This window comes from Globicephala melas, chromosome 4, assembly GCF_963455315.2.
Source record: "Globicephala melas chromosome 4, mGloMel1.2, whole genome shotgun sequence".
Lineage (NCBI taxonomy): Eukaryota > Metazoa > Chordata > Mammalia > Artiodactyla > Delphinidae > Globicephala > Globicephala melas.
The window spans coordinates 53,850,102-53,861,241 of record NC_083317.1 but is presented as its reverse complement, the minus strand read 5'-3'; the positions used below and the strand labels follow the sequence as shown (position 1 = coordinate 53,861,241).

General features: G+C 36.7%; 2 pseudogenes; both read right to left on the bottom strand.

Annotated features, from left to right (window-relative positions):
- Positions 1–7,178: 7,178 nt before the first annotated feature.
- Positions 7,179–7,938, bottom strand: LOC115842160 (mitochondrial import inner membrane translocase subunit Tim17-A pseudogene; annotated as a pseudogene).
- Positions 7,939–8,421: 483 nt separating this feature from the next.
- LOC115842107 (phosphatidylinositol N-acetylglucosaminyltransferase subunit P-like) lies at positions 8,422–8,821 on the bottom strand (annotated as a pseudogene).
- Positions 8,822–11,140: the final 2,319 nt, after the last annotated feature.

Sequence of the window (11,140 nt, the reverse complement as noted above, 5' to 3'; positions counted from 1 at the left end):
CCTCAGCCTTTTTTGCTGATTGTTTTTTTTTTTTTTTTCTGGCATTGACTTTTTTGGGAAAGTTCAGACCAGTGGTTTAACAGAATGCCCTTCAATTTGGATACTCAAATTGGTCCTCGTTGAAAGATTGACGTTGAATTTTTTGGCTTTTCTGGCTGGAATTCCACTTAAGTGATGTTATATCCGATGTTTTCTGTTTCACAGACCTATTTAGCTGTTCTAACAACATTTAATTTTCAAAAGCCCATTTATTTCGCAGTGATTTGAGATACCACTTTTATCACATACATAAATTTCCACATTGTACGTGGCTCTACATCTATATTTACTATTTTTTTCTATTGATCTGATTGTCTACTCAAGTGCTAATATTATACTGTTTTAATTATAGAAACTGTATAATATGTTCTAATATCTGGTAGAGCTAGGCCTGCCTTATTGCTGGTTTCTTATTTTGATTTCCTGTTTTGGGGGGAAATAATCTTGCTTATTTATTTTTTCCATGTAAACTACAGAAACTAGCTGTGTGAAAAACACTTTGAAAATTGGCATTAATTTATGATTTTGCATTATTCAATTGAGGAGCAAGGTTTATTTTTCCTTTTATTCAAGTCACAGTTTTCTATCTTTCAGGAAAGCTTTAAAGTTTTTCTCATACAGGTTTTGCACAGTTCCTATAACATTTACTCCTAGGATATTTTTTCATTTTTGTTGGTAATGTAAATGGGGTCATCTCTTCTATTTTCCCCTATAATCACTTATTGCTTAAACATATGAAGACATCGATTTCTACATGTAATTTTGTATCTCGCTCTCATATTGAATTTCCTATTGCTTCTAGTTTTGCATTGATTCTATTGGCATCTCTATTTACGCTTTTATATAATTGCAGTGATTATTCATTTTAAAGCTCAAATTGCCCATCTTTGGCTTCTGTGTTCATTTGATAACTGCAAATGTCTTGATAGCTTCCTTGCTTTTGGATACTTTAAAGAGTCCCAGTCTCGTATTGGAACAGTCTCATTTACTGCTCCAGACCTAGAATCAGCCATTTCTCAAAGGAGACTTCATTGCTTTCAGTGAAAATGGTATTTGTTGACCACAGTCTGTGCATGTAGGATGTTCATGGCTAAAAGGCTTGTTGTTACTTCTCAGACATTTTAATACAGATCTAGGAAATATGTGGTTTTTCAAAGAAAAATAAATCATAACTTTGTGCTGATACTCCAATTCTAATGAAAGGTTATAGAATTTTTTACTTATTTAATTTTATAGAATCTCTTTTCTGCTGAAAAGCATGGTTCCTAATAATGTTAACATAATTGCTTATTTACTTTTCCCCATAATATATGTTAGTTTCAAAATAACAGAACCAAAGTTATAATGAATTTATAAAAGTGCTAAATGCAGTTTGATACAACTAAGTTTATTTGTTTCAGGTTGTTTTCAAATCTAGGTTGCTTAATTAAAAAGAAAATTAAGTCCAAAGTAGGGAGAAAAAAAAAAACAAGTCTTAAATATTTCTAACTTTTTGAGGATAATGTCTATCTCATTTTCTCTCATTTTTATTGATACAAATATTTAAATCTATGAATCTTTTTCTAAACACTCTTTAGCAGTATCCTGTAAACTCTGATATCATGTTTTCATTATTTGTTTCTAGAAAATTTCATTATCAGTTGTTATTTTTTCCTTGAGTCAAGCTAAGTTTAATAGAAACATTTTAAATTTCACAGTGGGAAGATTTTCTTATGTTTTGATTGTTATGGATTCATACTTTTATCATCTTGTTGATGGAGAATATTATTTGTACTTTTCTTTATGTAATTTATTGAAGTATAGATGTCTCTGTAATTATGGAATCAATTATTATAAATGGTTTTTGGTACCATTTTTGGTCTTGGACCAAGGGAGGTATACTAAAGTCTGCTATTATTTATGTATTTCTAGTCTCTTTGAGTCTCCCGTAGTTTCTGCTAAATGAAAGAAGCTACTGTGTTATTTGCTGCATATTTTATAAATATTTTATTTTCACTGTGAATTGTAGCATTTAGCATTTGTAAAGTGCTCTTTGACTTGTTAATAGGTTTGGGTCTAAATTCTACTTAGTTGGATTTCAAAATCTCAATTCTTTCTTTGTATTTTCTTGGTATACCTTTGTGCATCCTTTCATTGTTAGCATTTCTGAATTGTTTTAGGTGTGTCTTTGTCTTTTATGTGCAGCAAAGAGTTGGGTTTTGCTTTGGAATCAACTGTTTTGTCCATTTAGTAGGGGGGTTAAGCCCTCTGTTGGTAGATACGTTTGGTTTCAGTAGCTCATCTTTATTATATGTAAGATGTAGCATATAATATTTGATGATGGTAAGTGCTATTGAGGAAGATAAAGGAGGGGGAGGAGAGTAGGAAATGCTAGGGGGGAGTTTTCTATTTTAAGTAAGTGGTCAGGGAGAGCCTCAGGGAGAAAGTGACTTTCGCACAAACTCTTGAAGTAGGTGAAGGAATGAGTCGTTTGGATAAGTGGGCTAAGACTTACCCTGACTGAGAGAACTGCAAGGCCTGAGGCACAAGATTACTTGGTGTGTTTTCAGAGAACAGCAAGGAGGCTGGTGTGACTGGAGCGCTGTGTGCAGGAGAATAGTAGGAGACAGGCCAGAGGGGATAAAGTCGAGGGTATCAGATAGAGCCCTCAGTCTCAGGGAGGGAAAGGACTATCCCTTGACGAGGAATTTTAGTGCCAGATGTTGAAATAATATTACTTCTGCCATTCCACAGTCATAAACTAATAACTCTGTGAGAATGCATTAGTAACTCTGGGAATTCCAGCCTAGGTGGGAGAAAGAAGCCAGTCTTATGGGTTTTATATTTTGGGGTGCAACTCAAATTATGCATGAAATAGTTTAATCTCTGCTGGTTTTGAAGGTTGGAGTATGAAACACCTTCCAATGCAGTGGAAATGATCCTTGAATATATTCCTCAAATCTCTGATGTTACAGTTTCTACTTTATATTCTACCCCCAAACTCATCAGATATAGCTTCACAACTGCAGCTTTTTGCTGTTTAGCTGAAGGCGTGAATTTACAGGGGAAAACTTTATTGAAACATAGCAATGAAATGTATCTTGACTAATAAATGTTTAAAAAGCAGAAAAACATTAAAATTCTATACAGAGATGCTTGACCAAAGGCGAGCACACAGTTTTTTGAATTCTTTTAAAAAATATTCAGCTTAAAACAGTTTGTTCTTTTTATAAAGAAATACGTTGTTTTAACAGAAAACTGTATGACAGAGAAGGTAGAATGAAATGAGTGCATCTATGAGGGAAGGGTTAAGGGTGAATTAAGTCTGTAATCCAGGAAAACAATGTTTAAGATTCCAGTGGATGGGAACAGAGAAGGGACAAACTTTCAATACATGCAGGATTACTTCTTCCTTGTCTTTTTGTGTTTCATTTTGCTGCACTTTAATTTTCTTTCCTTTTTTTTTTTTCTCCTTCACCTTTTTTTTTTTTCTTAAGCTAAACTGTCAGTGAAATGCTGTCTGAATAAGTCACAACTCATAGAAAACTGAACAGTGCATTGTAAAATAGGACAGAAAACAAAAGACTTCATCTGAGAGCTGAGATCATCGCCTTGGGGTACACAGACCCAGTGCAGCAATTCAACAGTGTTTCTTAGAGCCTGAGACAGTTTCCACAATTCTTGGTGTGCTATTGCCCCCTGCTGTTCTTGTGGAAGCACTGACAACAGAAATAGGTTTTCAAAACGTTTCATGTTTTAGTCTAATTTAGCGTGCCATCAGAGAAAATTAGACGAAGCAGTTCAAATATTTAAAACAATAATTTAAGGAATTGTTTTCTAAAAAGCTGAATATCAGAGAAATCCCAAAGCATCTTCCCTACTCCCCAATAGATCAAAAAGAAATGTATGATTCTGTTATTTGGCTAATGAATCTAGTTTCCTTTTTAAGTTTCTGAAGAGAGCAAAGCACAAGGCAATTGAGGTAGCTCGGAGAAAAAGTGGTGAAGTAAGCAGGGAAAATGGAGGGCAAAATGTACAAAAGGAGGGGGTAATGAGTAATTTACATACAGCGAGGGTAAAGCAGTTCAGTCCTGAACAGATCATTCGCATTCCTCTGAGGGTGTTGGATAGAAACTGTTTTGTCTCCACAGAAGAGGGTGGATGGGTCATTTGCGAACCTTCAGGTCTTCTGCCTCCTTGTTCTTGGGTTTGGTCATGAAAACTTCTCAGAACCATTATGATGTGAATTGGGGCCCCTGAAGCAGAGTAGAAGCATATAATCCTTGGAGCTAATTTCCTGATTTACTCTGCAATTTCTAAAGAGGTCTGGGCTGTCTACTGGATGAAAGTTAGCCCATGTGCAAATATGTGTGTTTGAGCATAGGAGTTTCATGTTATTTTTTCCAGGTTTCATAACTCTAGCAACCATGGGCTGCTAGTTCCTGCATGCCAGTTCTTCCAGTGGGATTAGGTAATTAGGTGCCAGGATCCCCTCCACTCAGTAAAAGCAATTTAAAAACTAGGGGCCTTGTTTCAGCATTTTGTTTTTGCTTAGACTCTCTCCATGAGGAGCATGACTAGAGAAGAATCTTTTAATATTTAGAAAATCACATGCATATTTATATACGAAATTACATCCTGTTATGCTAAACCTAGAAATCCAGCCTGAACTACTGTTGAAAGATTTAGTTTTGGCTGTAAATACCACTAAGAATGTCGTTTCTAACTTCTGAAGTCCCCACCTCAAAGGCACGAATGATGAATTCTAAGATAAAAATTTGAGAAAACATTTACATCATTTATTTCAGATAACAATAAGCTGATTCCTTAATACTTGAGGTAGATACGTTCACAGTGTTGGTTTTAGTGCTTACAGAATTTTGTTTCTCCTGTGTGATATTTTACTGTTTACTTACTCACTTAAATGTGTATTTTCCACTATGGCAGATGTTAAAGATATGGTGAAAAATATGATAGACTCTGCCTTTAAGCTTTTTATAGTAGTTTAGCAAAATGTAGAACAACAGTATGATAATCACATAAGAAGGAGCCAAGAGTAGAAAAATAATTTCCCATTCCTTTTCACTTTATCATTTTATTCCCTTTCATTCCGTTCCATGTCATTCCATTTCTTCTCTTTACTATTTTATTTTATTTGTATTCATTTTGTTTAAATTACAAATCAGGAAAGCTGATTGTCCTTTTAATTTATCTTTGCACAACCCCTAGTACTCCAGCACTTTATACAAAGTTTGCATGTATTTGTAATAAATATCTGCTGAATGAAGTATGAGCACTTACTAGTTGCCTTAGTACTATCCTGTGCCTATGTAAACTAGATGCACATTTGATTTCAACAGAGGAAAAGAGTGAAATTAAGGGGAATTTATCTAGACCTAGATGGAAGTATTAGAAATATATTTTTTGTATTCAAACTCTAAGGGGTAATAAGAAACTTTTTAAATGAGAAAAACTAGAACACAAAAATTCCACCATGTAAGTACTTGAATCTTTTTTTTTTTTAAACATCTTTATTGGAGTATAATTGCTTTACAATGGTGTGTTAGTTTCTGCTTTACAACAAAGTGAATCGGCTATACATATACATATATCCCCATATCCCCTCCCTCTTGAGCCTCCGTCCCACCCTCCCTATCCCACCCCTCTAGGTGGTCACAAAGCACCGAGCTGATCTCCCTGTGCTATGTGGCTGCTTCCCACTAGCTATCTGTTTTACATTTGGTAGTGTATATATGTCCATGCCACTCTCTCACTTCGTCCCAGCTTACCCTTGCCCCTTCCGTGTCCTCAAGTCCATTCTCTACGTCTGCGTCTTTATTCCTGTCCTGCCACTAGGTTCATCAGAACCATTTAAAAAAAAAAAATTCCATATATATGTGTGAGCATGCGGTATTTGTTTTTCTCTTTCTGACTTACTTCACTCTGTATGACACACTCTAGGTCACTACAAATAATTCAATTTCATTTCTTCTTATGGCTGAGTAATATTCCATTGTATAGATGTGCCACATCTTCTTTATTCATTCATGGACACTTAGGTTGCTTCCATGTCCTGGCTATTGTAAATAGAGCTGCAATGAACATTGTGGTACATGACTCTTTTTGAATTATGGTTTTCTCAGGGTATATGCCCAGTAGTGGGATTGCTGGGTTGTATGGTAGTTCTATTTTTAGTTTTTTAAGGAACCTCCATACTGTTCTCCATAGTGGCCGTATCAATTTAAGTTCCCACCAACAGTGCAAGAGGGTCCCCTTCTCTCCACGCCCTCTCCAGCATTTATTGTTTGTAGATTTTTTGATGATGGCCATTCTGACTGGTGTGAGGTGATACCTCATTGTAGTTTTGATTTGCATTTCTCTAGTGATTAGTGATGTTGAGCATCCTTTCATGTGTTTGTTGGCAATCTGTATATCTTCTTTTGATAAATGTCTCTTTAGGTCTTCTGCCCATTTTTGGATTGGGTTGTTTGTTTTTTTGATATTGAGCTGCATGAGCTGCTTGTAAATTTTGGAGATTAATCCTTTGTCAGTTGCTTCATTTGCAAATATTTTCTCCCATTCTGAGGGTTGTCTTTTCATCTTGTTTTCGTCTTTTCCTTTGCTGAGCAAAAGCTTTTAAGTTTCATTAGGTCCCATTTGTTTATTTTTGTTTTTATTTCCATTTCTCTAGGAGGTGGGTCAAAAAGGATCTTGCTGTGATTTATGTCATAGAGTGTTCTGCCTATGTTTTCCTCTAAGAGTTTGACAGTGTCTGGCCTTACATTTAGGTCTTTAATCCATTTTGAGTTTATTTTTGTGTATGGTGTTAGAGAGTGTTCTAATTTCATTCTTTTACATGTAGCTGTCCAGTTTTCCCAGCACCACTTACTGAAGAGTCTGTCTTTTCTCCATGGTATATTCTTGCCTCCTTTATCAAAAATAAGGTGACCATATGTGCATGGGTTTATCTCTGGGCTTTCTATTCTGTTCCACTGATCTCCCACGTTCCCTTAAATAGAAAAAGGTGCTAAATGTCTCTTCATAGCCTATTTGGCCATAGTTGTCCCACCTACAGTTTTAAAAACAGACTGAACTTGATCTTCTGAAATCCTTCCTTGAACTGCAGCTCATTCTGTTAAAGAAGTCCTGGGAGAGAGGTCCTATTGGTATTGTTGATAGTCCCTAAAAGGTGAGGATGGTAACTGGGATGAAGGCAGCTGGGAGGGGTCTTCAGCAAACGGAGGGCTGTTGGGAAACTGGGCAGAGGCACATCTGGTCAACAAGATACCAGCTCCTTTGATGAGAGCTAGCAGAATGCCACCCATCGCGGCTGACCCAACCATGGCCACTGGTCCATTTCTTGCTGCCAGGATGGCTCCTGTTAAGGCACCACTCGTGATGCAGTTCCAGGGGTCTTCTTTCCCTCTGACGTGAACCATACTGCAGTCAGTCATGGAAAACAGACCTCCCCAAACTGCAAAGCTACCTCCCAACTGCAGAGCCCTGGTTCTAATAGCTGTCAGATTCCCTCATAGTCTGTGGTTTACTCCCACCCGAGAATTGCGAAAACCTTTGCTTGAAAGATCCCACCACCTATGGCTCCCATCGTAAAGACCCCATCACAGTCGTCCACATTGCGCCAGGGGCAAGGCTTGTGCCGTGTACTCCTCCATCTTGACTCTGCCACTCCTGAATCTCTTTTTAAAGATTATCGTAAGTTGCCAAAACATATGAATTTTCAACATTTCTGCCTGTGCGATTCTTATCAGATCTGAGTACATGCAACCTACTGAAGATTTGGTAGAAACCTGAAGATAGGTAGCGAGCAATGATGATGCCTGTTTTTCAAAAGGAAGCTGAAACTTATTTTCTTTTTGAATCAAGAACTAACTTATCAGTGTTTCACTGTACAAAATTCATAGTATATTGGAACATGCTTTTTGCCACCTTAATGGTGTAACCCAAATTGTCTGCTCCTATTTAATTGTTCTACTTAAATTGTATTGAATGCCAGTATCTAAGAAAACCGTCAGCATAAATGGTTCCAGAATTTCATTGGGTTACTGAGAAGTGGATCTTCTCTGCAAGTATACTATGTTATACTATAGAGTATTCTATATATGTAGTTTTCTTATATAGTATCTATATGTAGTTGTACTATGAAGTTATCTATATCTAGTAATGCAGTATTCCATTAATGTCTAATATTTGAGAACATTTACAATATGAATGGAACTTAATCTAAGAGACATTCAACTAACTTTTTTTCTTTTTACATTTCAATACTGGATATTAATACTGGATTATTAATAATACTGGATATTAATAAGAAAGATAGTCAAAATAATTATGATCAATATTATGTCAAAAATAATAAATGCTTGGTGTTAGTCTACATACAATTCAGTTTTTGGTGTAAAGTTCTTTGGTTGCAAGAAGGAATATTTAGTTTATTTCACTAATAGAAATATCTTCTAATGCTAGATGGCCTCTTGGTATTTCTTCTGCTGTTGATTTTTAGCATCGTTATCTGTGATTACATGAATGGAGTTGAGTGGGGAGGTACTCATCATGTTTATTCCAAATAAGACTATGTAACGGATTGCTATAGTAGTAATGAGGTAGACAGGCAATGCAACTGCCTGATATTTTTGAGGCCAATAGGTTAAGCCTAAGGTGTTCAACCAAGATTCAGGAATAAAAGGCCACATGAGATATAGTGTGCACCAAAATTGGGAGCTTAACAGCAAAGAAAGCCATAGATCGCTCTTTCTGGAAATGGCAAGGGTGACTTTTCCACCATTTTTTCTGTGGCTGTAGACAATCTTGGGCCCGTCTTGCTGGCAGCTCGGCCTCCTGAGTGCCGAGTGCCCTGCAGGAGGAGAAATTGAGGGAAAGGCCAGGGCGTCACCCTCTGGGGTGCAGGCGCACCACCTTCGTACCGGGCCGGAGGGTGCAAGCTGTAGAGTAGGTTTATGTTCTTCTTTCTTTCCCGTCTCAAGTCCCATGGACTCCACCTAGAAAGTTTGGAACTGTTTTCTGGTAAGTGGTCGTGTGGAAATTAGTATGGAAGAAGCTCACAGGGTTCAACAAATAGTTGACAGGAACTGTAGTTTAAATAGCGTAAAGGCTTCTTTTAATTTTAGTATTTTGTGACTCTTCTTCACATCAGGCATTGCCTAAAAGCATGTTTAAAAAAAAGCGCCAGCTTCTGAGTTTCATATGTGCGGTGGCTTCATGTCTAGTCAACCGTCACAAGGCATTTTATAAGTGCTTCATTGCATATGGTGCTGGGCTAGGTGCTGATGAGGGAGAACAGCACAGACTGTGTTCCATCCTCGAGTTATTTATAATAGAATGTGAGAGGAATAAAAAGAAGTCCGAAAGCACAGAATTAGAAGAAAAAGTAAGGTAGATAGCGTCTTGCTTCTATTTCAGTGAAGTGTCTTTGGGGAGGCTTGGTTAGTATAGGGTGGAGTGGTTGAAACTGTTGAAGGTACAGACCTTCTCAAATTATCCACCAAAAAGTTGGAATTCATGAATATAGATCCCCCTCTGTACAGGAAGCAATCTGCCTGTCTCTGTCCCTATCTCTGTGTTGCTTTGAAACCCAGATCTCTGTCTGGATGGCTGAAAACAATGGAAATTATTAGAGCTCCTCATAATTGATCACTCTTGCCAAAGCCATATTGATAGATATGGTTGGGATTTAGGACAAAAACAATAGCCCACATGACTTGGAAAATGAAAATAAATGTGCTGCTGAGATGCTGAAAATATATCATTAAATAGCCTAAGAGGTATAGGAAATAATTTATGTATGTTTTAGGCTGGCCAGTATGAGGTTTGTATTTTAGATGGTCTCTTCTCTCAATTCAAATTGCCTTAGGCTTCTGGCTTTTTAAAAATATTTTGTATTCATGAACACATCTTTTATAATTGATGGGGATGTTTGCTTATGGCCCAACTCTAATTTGTAAGCTGGAAAGTTCATTTATTTATTCATTCCACATCTATTATGTATTTACTGTGTGCCAGATATGATGATAGTGATTGGGCTTTACGTTAATTATAAAGCATACTTAAAATTTTGTGAGCTCTATTTACCTAAATTCCAAGAAATCATGTTCAGAGAACAAATCAAGGCAAGAACAAGTGGGTCTGTTACATTTTGTCTAGATCTCTATTGTAGCAGTTGTCACACTTTCCTTTTTTACATTAATTTTGCCTGCTGGAATGAGAGCAGAGCATGGTCTGGATTTGATCATCATTGTGTTCTCAGCCTCTGACACAAAACGTGAAACATAATAGAGACCCAACAAGGGAGGTTTGGATGAATTTAAAGCACCACATACACAAACATAACATTGTTCTTTCTGAAGACATTTTTATTTTCACTAGGTGTCAAGGCTGTTTCACACTGGAATATCTTCCTCTAGGAAGAGGCAACATCTTTTCGTAAAAACCCTTGTTATCTAAATATCTTTCTTCCAGAATTAGACTGAACATTGATCTGAAGCACTTTGGCTTGACTTTGATCTGAAGCACTAAGATTCCCTCTTAGTGGAATCTGATTAAAATCATTTTTGTTATAATTAAGGTCTTCAGGTTCCAAGTGAGTATTTGCTCGACATTTATGAGAACAGTTACTTTATATTAATCAATAATATTTTTCAATTTGCCTGGTAGGTAAAAATCAGGCTTTAGAGAAGCAGTTCTTATTTGGGAGATGCTGACGATGAGCTTTCTGAGGAACCCTTCTCGTTCATCTAGCATTTGTTGCTTTCTGTGTTTTCAGTGGGTTTATGTCCACCTAAATACATTTCAGAAGTGCTTTGAGTATGAAACAGTGCAGAAAGGAGACAGCAATCATATGCCGCCAGAGGATTATGTAATTCACATGAAATTCTTGATGATTCCCATTTAGGGTGGGAGTTAATGGTAGTACTTCAGAGTAAAATCCCTGATGCTACGTTTATTAGATCTCATATGGGTCTGATGGGATTGTCACTTACCATTGAGTAAATTGTGCACTGTACAAAGAAACTGATCTAAGGTGCACACTGTTTATATCATAGACTTATCAATTTGAATATTTATTGAGACAATTTTATGGCAGAGG